Source organism: Pseudophryne corroboree, chromosome 10, assembly GCF_028390025.1.
Source record: "Pseudophryne corroboree isolate aPseCor3 chromosome 10, aPseCor3.hap2, whole genome shotgun sequence".
In the NCBI taxonomy this organism is placed as follows: domain Eukaryota; kingdom Metazoa; phylum Chordata; class Amphibia; order Anura; family Myobatrachidae; genus Pseudophryne; species Pseudophryne corroboree.
Genome location: NC_086453.1, coordinates 247,571,720 through 247,582,581, shown reverse-complemented (window position 1 = coordinate 247,582,581; position 10,862 = coordinate 247,571,720). Strand labels below are relative to the sequence as shown.

Genomic DNA, 10,862 nt, shown 5'->3' with positions numbered 1-10,862 from the left:
AGTAAGTCTAGGCAACCCAAAAAGAAAGGAGGAAAAAAGAAGAGAAGATGAACTTTGAGGCGTCTGGAATCCGCCTGTTTAAAGGGGGGGATAATGTTAGGAATATTTGTGTTTGTTTTGCCTTGCATTACCTCATTCCTGCCTCTAGGGGTCTCACTTGTTGCCTCAGGTCTGAATGGCAGTTGCACACTGCCTCTGCAGGGTAATTACCTGATTGTGTGCACCTGGAGCCCAACACCCTGCTGCTATTTAACTCCAGCTCACAGGCACCTAGTTGCAGATCATTGCGGTTCCGTATGGAGTGAGACTGGGCTCTCTCCAGTAACCCTGTCCAGATTCTGCCTTATTTGCTTCTTGGAGACTTCCCTGCAGTTTGCTAAAACGCATGTGCCTTGCTTCTGGACTTCTTACCCTGCCGGTTCAACATCTACATTTCTGGACTATTATTTGCAGTTTGTTTCCATTCCTGCCTGATCACTTCGTTTTTGGGTATGTTATTTTTCCCCTGCTTGATTTAAACCCGGATTTCTTCATGTTTATTTTGCATCTATGTTTAACCTGAAATATTCCATTTATCGTGTTTTGTTCCATGTAATCAAGCATCCAGTTTATATTTATTTTTACCACCACTTTTTCCACAATAAACTTTACTTAATTTTCACCTGGCTTCAGCTGACATCTTTCCAAGCACGCACACACAGAGAACGCTAGAAATCGTTACACTTTCATCTTGAGAGGAGAGACATGGCAATGGAGAGGATTATGGTTGCGGAGAAAGGCACAATGTTGTACGATAAAAATGCACTTAGCAACTGTATTAAGAATGAAAGTAACAAACGTAATAAGGTTTATAAAAATGAAAGTGTTAAATGTACAACTATTAACCCATGCAAGTCGCACCCCATGTTAAACTTTCCTCAGGAACACCAACAAGAAAGTGAGCCCAGCACGATGTCGGCACCTTTTCCAGCAGCCATCACACAAGACATCCAGGTGGACGCGACCAAATCGGTAAAGACTGTAATCAAACCCCCTAACGGAGGGTCAGGTGAGGTCGTGTCCACAGGTACGTATGGTGTTATACATCACGCACAAACAAATGTACCTCATATCGTAGAATCAATTCAGAATGACGTCACTGGACTTAATCCTGTCAGGGTAATTGCAGTACCAAATGGGAAAACTGACACTACAGGAGCCACTCCTGTCAGGAACATCGCCATGTACTGCCCCTTTTCCCGAACAGAATTGAGAACAATTTTGTCTGAATTTCCTGATCCCAGGAAAGACTTAGTTGCTTGTCAAAAGTATATTAGAGAGCTAGGAAATACTGCAGAGCCAAATAACAAAGATTGGAAGACAGTTTTGAGGGCATGCTTACCCCCCGATGTCGATTCATTGAAATTTATCGCTGATTGTAAGCTAGATGAGGAAGTACCACTAACAGACAAGTATAACCAAGATAATGTAAAAAGAATAAATCTACAGTTAGGAGTATATTTTCCTGCAGTAGTAAAGTGGAATAAAATCTTTACAATAAGACAAAAAGAAAGTGAATCCACACCAGAGTATTTTCATCGGGCTTTGCAGGATATGGCTAGGTACACTGGTATAGATGACATTGAAACTAATGTACACCACAGAGAGGTAGCTGTGTCCGTATTAATGGACAGCTTAAAAGACACACTAAAAATCAGGGTACAAACCTCTCTACCTCACTGGAGAGGTATCTCGGTGGCTGCATTAAGAGAGTCCGCTATCGAGCATGACCGCAATATCCAAAGAACCAGGGAAGCGCAGGGAGAACGGTTGATGGTAATGAGCATCCAAGCACTAGAGGAGGCATCAAGTCGACCGAAACCCCAGGCCCCTAGCACATGGAGGAAGCCAAGGATTTGTTATCTTTGTAGAAGAGAAGGGCATTATGCCAGCAACTGTAATAGCCCACATAAAGTTAGACCCCCTAGACAGAGAAATGAGCAAAATTATAACACACCAAATTATAATCAGGGATCATATAGGAAGAATTTTGGGCCACACCCATAATATATAGTCAAGAAAGGTGATCATTAGGACTGATGGTAAGCCTGAGGTAATAGTTAATGAATTGGGAGGTCATTCCCTGAAGACACAGGAATGACCAGGTGAAACGTTGTATATGTATCTGTGAAATGTTTCTTTTCTCTCCCCATCTCTGACGATTATTGATAGGACTCAAACATTGCATATCTACTTGGTCTTTGCAGAAGTCTACCAAACCCCAGCATGACCTATCCGCATCAATGTATCCTGGCCAGATACAGAGGGTGGAGTATGGAGGTGCTGGTGGGGGGGGACTGCGCAAGGAAACCATTGGACATGTAGATATGACAGCCTGATGATCTGACAATGTTTTAAAATGTTTGAAAGAAAATGTTTTTTTCCCTGTTGTTGTTTATTGTTGGTTTATGTAATATATATTTTTATGAATTGTTCTCTCTCTTTTGTTTTTTTTTGTTTTCTCTCTTCTCACTCATGTTTTCATGTTTTAAAGATGGTATGTCACCCATCAGTTAGACAAATGGTAATGCAAGATTTTTGCTCCATACAGAAAGATCGCTGATTTGGAAGGAATATTGCATCACCGGAATGTTCGTTTGGAAGACTGAGAGACAGCACCTTTGAGATGACAGCAGAACAAGAAGAACAACAAGACTAGAGAACTTATTATCGTAACAAGTTTCTCTCCCCCTCAAACTGTATTCCTGTACCCCATTACAAATTTCTCCTTTCTCCTCCTGTAAGATGGACTCGCCTCGAGAGACTGTGAGCCGTGTTTTCATGTTGACCCTGATGTTGACCAGAGCAGTCTGTTTCGGTGAGAGTACCAGTGAGGTCGAGAAAGAAGTTTTGACACCAGAAAGGTTCCAATGACTAAGACGGAGGTGTAAATTTCCAATAGCAACACAAGCACCGAGCAAAGGCGAGTACCGGAAACGATCTAGCAGCCATGTTATTTGTAAACATTTTGAAGGATTGTTAGCTGAAGAAAACTGTATCTGTAGGCTCTGTGACAATGTAGTTGAGGATGGGTGCATCAAGAAATGCCAATCCAGTTTTAATATCCACATGGACCGGCGTCCATTGAGTGACTATCACTCCTTAGTGGGTAGTGTGTTAAATCAAACAGATTGTTGGGTATGCTCTCAAGTACCTCAAGGCCATAGCAAATCAGGGCTAGTACCTTTCCCTTTAACGGTAGGAGAGGTACTTGAGCTAAAGGGTGGGAGACCGGTGGACAGGAGGTTTAATATCTCCAGTCCTCCTAGTTTGAAGCTCCACCAATATCATGTGGATAGATCCCTAATATGTTTTAACATTACCAATCCCCGAAAGCCGGGAAATTGGGAAGTGTCATGGAGTAACGAAACCATGACCTTTTCATATAGAGCAGATAGAATGCCTACAGATACAGAGCTTATACGCCACATAGCCAGTAGAGAAAAATCTTTCCGATATAGGTATACCCTAGGAAGTAGGATTACGAGAGTTGGAGAGGTATCACCAGGATACTGTGCACACATCGTACAAACTGATACGTGTACTAGACAGATGGGAGAATTAGGGTTAGGAGATTTCACATGGAGGATGTGTAATATGGTTATGTCCTACTCCGTCCCATATGTTCTCCCCGATGATGCATATTTCATATGCGGGAGGAAGGCGTATAAGTGGCTTGCCCCAAACTCTGAAGGATTGTGTTATATTGGAAAAGTACTGCCTGAAGTAATGACTGTATCACATGCCAAAATGAAAGATATACACCGTGGTGCCCAAGCTCCTTATACTCACACCCACTACGAGCACGTAGTTAAAAGGCAACTGACAGAAAGGACAGAGCACCCGGCCTCTGACATGATCCATGAATCCACCGGGATTCAGGTTCTACTTGCGCTAGATTTCACTCGCACCGCTAGAGGAGTGATGAACTATGGGTACATCTCTGCGCTTGCAAATTTACTAGACAATATCACAGAAATGTATGATGACACTTTTAGGTATACTGGAAGAGAGCTTCAAGCTTATAAAACAGAACTGGTTCAGCATAGAATGGTTCGTAATTATCTCACAGCAGTGACAGGTGGATATTGTGTCACACTGGCAACGCAGTACGGCGTGAAATGCTGCACATATATTACGAATAGTACCGAGGACCCGGTCGAGGTCATAGACCAAAAGATGGACGACATTCTCCAATTAAAGTGGGAATTTCGCAGGAGACACAATCTCACCCTTGCTGCTGTGGGTAATGAGCTGACTGGTTGGGTGTCATGGTTGAACCCGCAAAATTGGTTCTCTGGTTTAGGAGAATGGGCTCAAGGAGTCATAATGGATGTAGGGAAGTTTCTCCTATGTATCTTAGGTGTTGTCATATCGATTGGCTTGATATTTAGATGCGGTCAGGCTTTAACGAAGTGCAAACGTAGTACCAGGGTAATGAGTCTAAGGAGTGAGGAAATTGTAATTCCAATGGATTTGATTTATGACCCAACGGTAGAAACAATGATGTGATGAAAATGCGATTATACGGTCCGTTTCTTTCACCTGTTTTTCCGTTTTCTCCAAGGTAAAAAGACCCACTTGGACAAGGAATTTGATGATCCTGTATACAGACAACTGATGGATTAAAGAAGAAGTTTTGACAACCTTATACACAGATATTTGATGAACTATGCCATAGACCCCCAGTTTCCCTAGAAATTTTAAAATTACGCTAGCCCAACACTTTTGTAAGTCTATGGACATTGACAAAACTTTTGCCCACACTTTTTGGCAAAAGCCCAAAGAAGACTGCATTCAACAGACACCGAACAAGACTTCAACCGACAAATGTTCATTAACCTGACATAGAATACCACTGCATTTACCATAATTGTTCTTTATCTTCATTTCTACAACCTTCAGGTAATGACACACATAGTCGATAAGGAATACAGGCACAGATATCAGCAATCACATATTCCCCCATTCATGTATCATCAACTAAAATGTGCTCCCCCATTTTGTTGCAACCAAAATCCGAAAAGAGCTCGGTAAAGTTTGACAGCCCATCCACAGACCCGTACCGCGGGATAAGAAGGAATTCAAATGTATACTTCGCAATACCTCGAAGCTTGATCTAAAATACATTCGGCACGATGATACATGACCCCCCAAACATGGATTCATACACACATGCTTCTGCTATCTCACTAGGTCATACCCTTTTCACACCTTCTTCTCTCCTCCCTTACCCAACCATGGAAATGTATTTACACCTGACATATATTTTTCTCTTTTTGAAATGTTTTAGAAAGTGGCAGTTATTATTGACTGCCAAAGGGTGGACTGTCAAAGTCAGAAAAATATCACGATGCACACTACCATATTTGCACCTCATACAGGTCCGCGCTGCGCATGCGTGCGCTCTCCCGTGCGTGCGCATACCCGCTGTTACGTGCACCCGCAGGCGCATGGTATGCGCATTTACGGTAGAGTTTCTGTGTGCCCAGCGTGCGACTCAATCGTTACATATTTTAACTATATAATGTATTTTGTAGATCATGGTCCCCTTGATAGATTCTGAAAGTTTAGTTAATATAGCATGTTCATGGACAAAGAGATCCCTCTTTGTTTGATACGAAGGGTCAGACAAGGGTCATACAGTGGTGTTTAGTATCCATCGGAAGAGTATTTAATTAGCAATATTCCGGTGTTGGTTTGAAGCGGATTAATCGCTCGTGCGAATAGTTATGGACATAAGAAGTTTATGTACTTTTACTATTATTTGCACTTACTTATCCATGCGGCGGGAAACCTAGTTTCCCACCCACCTGAGCAGTTGGAAATGGTCTCAGCCCACCTGTATGAATCAACCTATGACCTTTTGTTATAATGCGAAGTCGAATTCCTGTGTCCAATGAACAATGAGATTGTAGGGACCATTGAATTGTATTGTGTGTGGGGCATAAATAGACAAGCCGATCGTATCCAGGACACTCTCTTCAACGGTTCTCATCACTGATAATCGGGAGCTGGATATTCAGAAAGGCGCATGCGATCGTTCCCCTTGTGCGTAAGTTTTCTCCGCAATCATATTGTCTTTATTGTTATTGTGAGCCATATCTCTCTCTCTCCTCCTCTTTCTCTCTCATTTTCCCTTAAACGTAATTGTATTGTATTGTATTTCCTGTGTAGTTATCTGGTTAGTTAGTCTATGTTATATTGTAGTGTATGACTTGTATTGTATTATTCTTTTTCAAGTATAACATTCATATAAGGCGTTAGACCCTAAGCCCGGTATTTGTGTATTTCTTATAGTGTTAAGTATTCTCAGAGCGTCGGTGACGCTCGAACAGCTTTTAAGTTAATAAGGTTACACTGTGTTGCTTCTACACTCTATCACTATACTAAGGTTTTCCTGTATAATACATTATTCATGGTTTACATATAAAGGTTTAACATTGTGAGCGTCAGCGCCGCTGGTGATCTCCTCGTGGTCCCGAGCGTCTGCTACGCTATAGCGAACCATTACGTTAGTCGGCAGCCAATAGCGTGCCTGCCTGTGATCTCTTGGCCGTGAGCGAACGTGACGCTTGAGCGTCTCGACTACGGCTAAGCGATTGCTACGCAACGTGCGTACCCCTACGGTACTCCATACGTCAATAGCGTACAGTGTTCTTAGACCTCTTAAAGGGTTTTAAGTAAGATAAATATTTGGCTTTATCAGCACTCACTTTAAGACAAAGGTGTGTATGTCAGCATGTTCTATGTCAGCAACCGTCCATATATATTTCATGTCAGCAACCGTCCATATATATTCCATGTCAGCAGCCATCCACATAGGCTTGACAATTGTCCAGCTTTCAAAGCAAAGTTTACTTGATTTATTGGCCCTCATTCCGAGTTGTTCGCTCGTTATTTTTTTCGCATCGGAGCGATTAGTCGCAAACTGCGCATGCGCAATGTTCGCAGTGCACGTGCGCCAAGTAAATTAGCACAAAAGTTTGGTATTTTACTCACAGCGTAACAAAGAATTTTCATCATTCTGGTGATTGTAGTGTGATTGACAGGAAGTGGGTGTTTCTGGGCGGAAACTGACCGTTTTATGGGTGTGTGTGAAAAAACGCTGGCGTTTCTTGAAAAAATGCGGGAGTGGCTGGAGAAACGGGGGAGTGGCTGGGCGAACGCTGGGTGTGTTTGTGACGTCAAACCAGGAACGAAACTGACTGAACTGATCGCAGTGGCAGAGTAAGTCTCGAGCTACTCGGAAACTGCAAAGAAATTTCTTATCGCTATTCTATTCGCAATTCTGCTAATCTTTCGTTTGCAATTCTGCAAAGCTAAGATTCACTCCCAGTAGGCGGCGGCTTAGCTTGTGCATTTCTGCTAAAAGTAGCTAGCGAGCAAACAACTCGGAATGAGGGCCATTGTCTCTGCAACAGCTTCTGTCTGAAGTCTGACAGTCTGTAAAGGTGGCTGAAACACTGCGTCAGCTGTCCACACTTGGTCTTTATCTGTAAATGTGACAAAATTATACATAAACCATTATTTCACTCCCAGTGGTGTAAGTTCGTCACTGTTGCCCGGAGGCAAGATAAATATTGGTGCCCCCCTATTTCCTATATTAAGATAAATATATGTATGACTGTGCGTATATATGTGTGTATGTGTGTATGTGTGTGTTTATGGAGTGTTCTGAAAAAAATGTATATACTGTATTTATACATTTAATTGTCTTTTATTTTAAATCACACATTTCTTAGCAGTCATACCCAGGACTAGAACCCATGACCTGTTACACTAACAGCAGATACTTTACTGATGGTGTTATTTGCCCGTGTAGAGGAAGCATGAGAATTCTAACTATATGAAGTTACGTGTAATTGTCTGAGAAGTAACTTTATATAGTTAAAATTCTCATATTTCGTATACAGGAGCAAACCGCTTCATCAGTAAGGTTTCTGCTTCCAGTGTAATAGGTTGTGGTTTCTAATCCTGGGTATGACAATTGTAAAATGTGTATCTACAGTATAATAAAGAGGGTGTGATTTGTAAGGTGCAGGGACCAGTGAGGAAGTTAGCCACTGAAAAGATAGCAGCAGCCATCAATGAACTTAATTCAATGGTGTCACAGAATGGGAGGAGAGGTGCCCCCCTTCAGAGCAGGAGCCCGGCAGCAGATGACTCCATTGCCTCCCAGAGTTCTGCCTCTGGGCCCGCCGCTATCAGGCTGTACCACATAGTAGTATCTAGACTCTCTGCACATGTTACATCTGCCCCACCTGCAGGGCAGCATCATTTTGCCCATTAGTGTGCTTTTTTGGTACAAAACAAACCCGAATAACCCCCAAAGTCACATTTTTTTTACTTTGTTTACAATATACTCTATCACTTGTCCTTGAGTGTTGTCCTTTTTCTCTGTATATGTATAATGATGCAATTCATACCAGGTCACCTAGTGGCCATCTGCATCTCCCCTCTGAGAGGTGGTGGGGTTTACAGGTTAGGGGGCACTAGGCTGAAGCTTTGCCTAGGGTGCAGAGAGATCTTGCACCAGCCCTGAGAATACCCAACGTGTTTCATCTTATTATAAGACTTATTATAAGACTTCATCAGGGGTACATCTACAAGCATAGGAAACCCATCCTTTTAAAATATACATACAACTGTTTATAATAAAAAAAAAACATAAAGAGGAACATATTACATAGCATAGGAAACCCATCCTTTTAAAATATACATACAACTGTTTATAATAAAAAAAAACATAAAGAGGAACATATTACATACAGAGCAATGACATGCACAACAAAGCATAATTGAACAAGACAGAAGGATAAAAGACCAAAAAAGTTTATTCGGAGACATCATAATTTCTTGGAACATACCTTGACTCTATGGTAAGTATTACCAAAAATAAGCGGATATGGATACCTGACACAGCAATATAAAAAACCCTCAGTATCAGAGGGGCTTTCTAATTGAGTCGTCCACCAATCCTAAGTATATATATTATATAATGTATCAGTACAGATTCTAGTTTAACAGGAAACGGACTTAATAACCAATAATTTGAAGCACATACCTCATGGGTCGACTACTTGAAAATTAAATCTAGATACTCAGGTGTAGCAGGAATTCACTTAGGTGAGAACCTGGTAATTTATATTAAAGAAAAAATAAATAAATAAATATACCAACAGAGTATTCCAAAACAGTTTTACATGGAATAAACGAGTATAAAATATGTATTGTATTTAATTTTTTATTATATTTAGAAGGGATTAATTAGGATATTTATAGATGTCCATTCTGAATGAGTTATTAAGCCGAATTGCAAAGTTATTGGTCTGTGTCTCTACATGGCTCACTAGGCACCACAGATGGATACTTAGACCTCTATAATTTACTATCATATTATGTATTACAAATCTGAGATTTGACAGTTTATAAGAAAAAAACAAAACAAAAAAAAACCAATAGCAACAATTATTAAAAATTGCTTATACCCTATATTATGTTACAATATTAATTTCCGGCTATATTTCCAACATTATTTTAACAATATTTTTACCAACATTATTAAGTTGTAATCCTTGCTGACATGATACAAATTATTATCCTCTTCATAAAGAGTCTCATATAAACAAATCAAATGTTAAATGTGTCCTTATTACAAATGGTGCTCAATACTTAAATCTCAATACCATAATAGTAACCAATGTACCTCAACTTTAGTGGATCAGCAGTGATAGCCTGTTCTCTGAGTAGTGAAACTCTGATCCAGGACTACACCTTAATACAGGGGAAATTAGCGACATCATTTAAACCGACTACCATGATTGGTGCCCTGGAAACCACAAAAAAGTTCTTATCATTAACTAATTTAATAATAGTGGTGCTCTATAAAATGAGTACTAACCTTATAAAAACCCTCCTATTAATTTTTACTCCTAAAATATTAAGACTAGAGACAAAAAACACCAAATTAGAGTGAGTACCTATAATGCATTTCGGTGACTACTGAACTAGTGGGTTATAGTGTGTGATTGACAGCTTGTCCCCCCAATGGGTATGTGGGAGACAGGTTACCATTTCAACATTAATTAAAATGTGCCTAAAGATACTAAATGCAATAAATATGTGTGCTTTACTAATACCTATGTATATAATTAAAGAAGTGAAGACATAAGCATTATAAAATAAATTATTAAATAAAAATAAAAAATATATATTATATATATATATATATATATATATATATAAGCCCTATATAGTGGCACCCCCTGTGGTGTTTAGAGGTGCACAGCACCTTGTATTCCCAGGTGGTCTCCCATCCAAGTACTAACCAGGCCCAACACTGCTTAGCTTCCAAGATCAGATGATATTGGGCATATCTAGTGTGGTGTGGCTGTAGGTTGACAAGAGTGATTATACTGAAGAATATCAGATATTAGACACTCTATAGCCGAGGAGATTAATTAGATAAACAATGGATCTCTATCGGAGATGTCCTCATCCATAATAATTTAGTATATGTATTTTATGGGCAGTAAATAACATGCATAAAAATGCACTGATTAATTTTATAGAAGGAATACCTATAATAACGTATATTGTAGGGTAGAGGGTAAATTTCTTTTAAAATGACAGGGACATGCAGGAGATGCTGTTGGTGGCAGGAAAAAATTGCGGGCACTTTCGACATTCAGCCACTGCGTGCCGAAGACTGGAGCATAAGCAAACACTCCTGAACCTGCCCTGCCATCACCTGAAGCAAGGGGTGGTAACAAGGTGGAATTCAACACTCTAAATGCTTCAGAGGATGGAGGAGCAGCAAA

The 10,862-nt window shown here is 40.4% G+C and overlaps 1 pseudogene; it reads right to left on the bottom strand.

The window, feature by feature from the left end:
- Positions 1-10,321: 10,321 nt before the first annotated feature.
- Positions 10,322-10,440, bottom strand: LOC134968118 (5S ribosomal RNA; annotated as a pseudogene).
- Between the last annotated feature and the right edge of the window lie 422 nt (positions 10,441-10,862).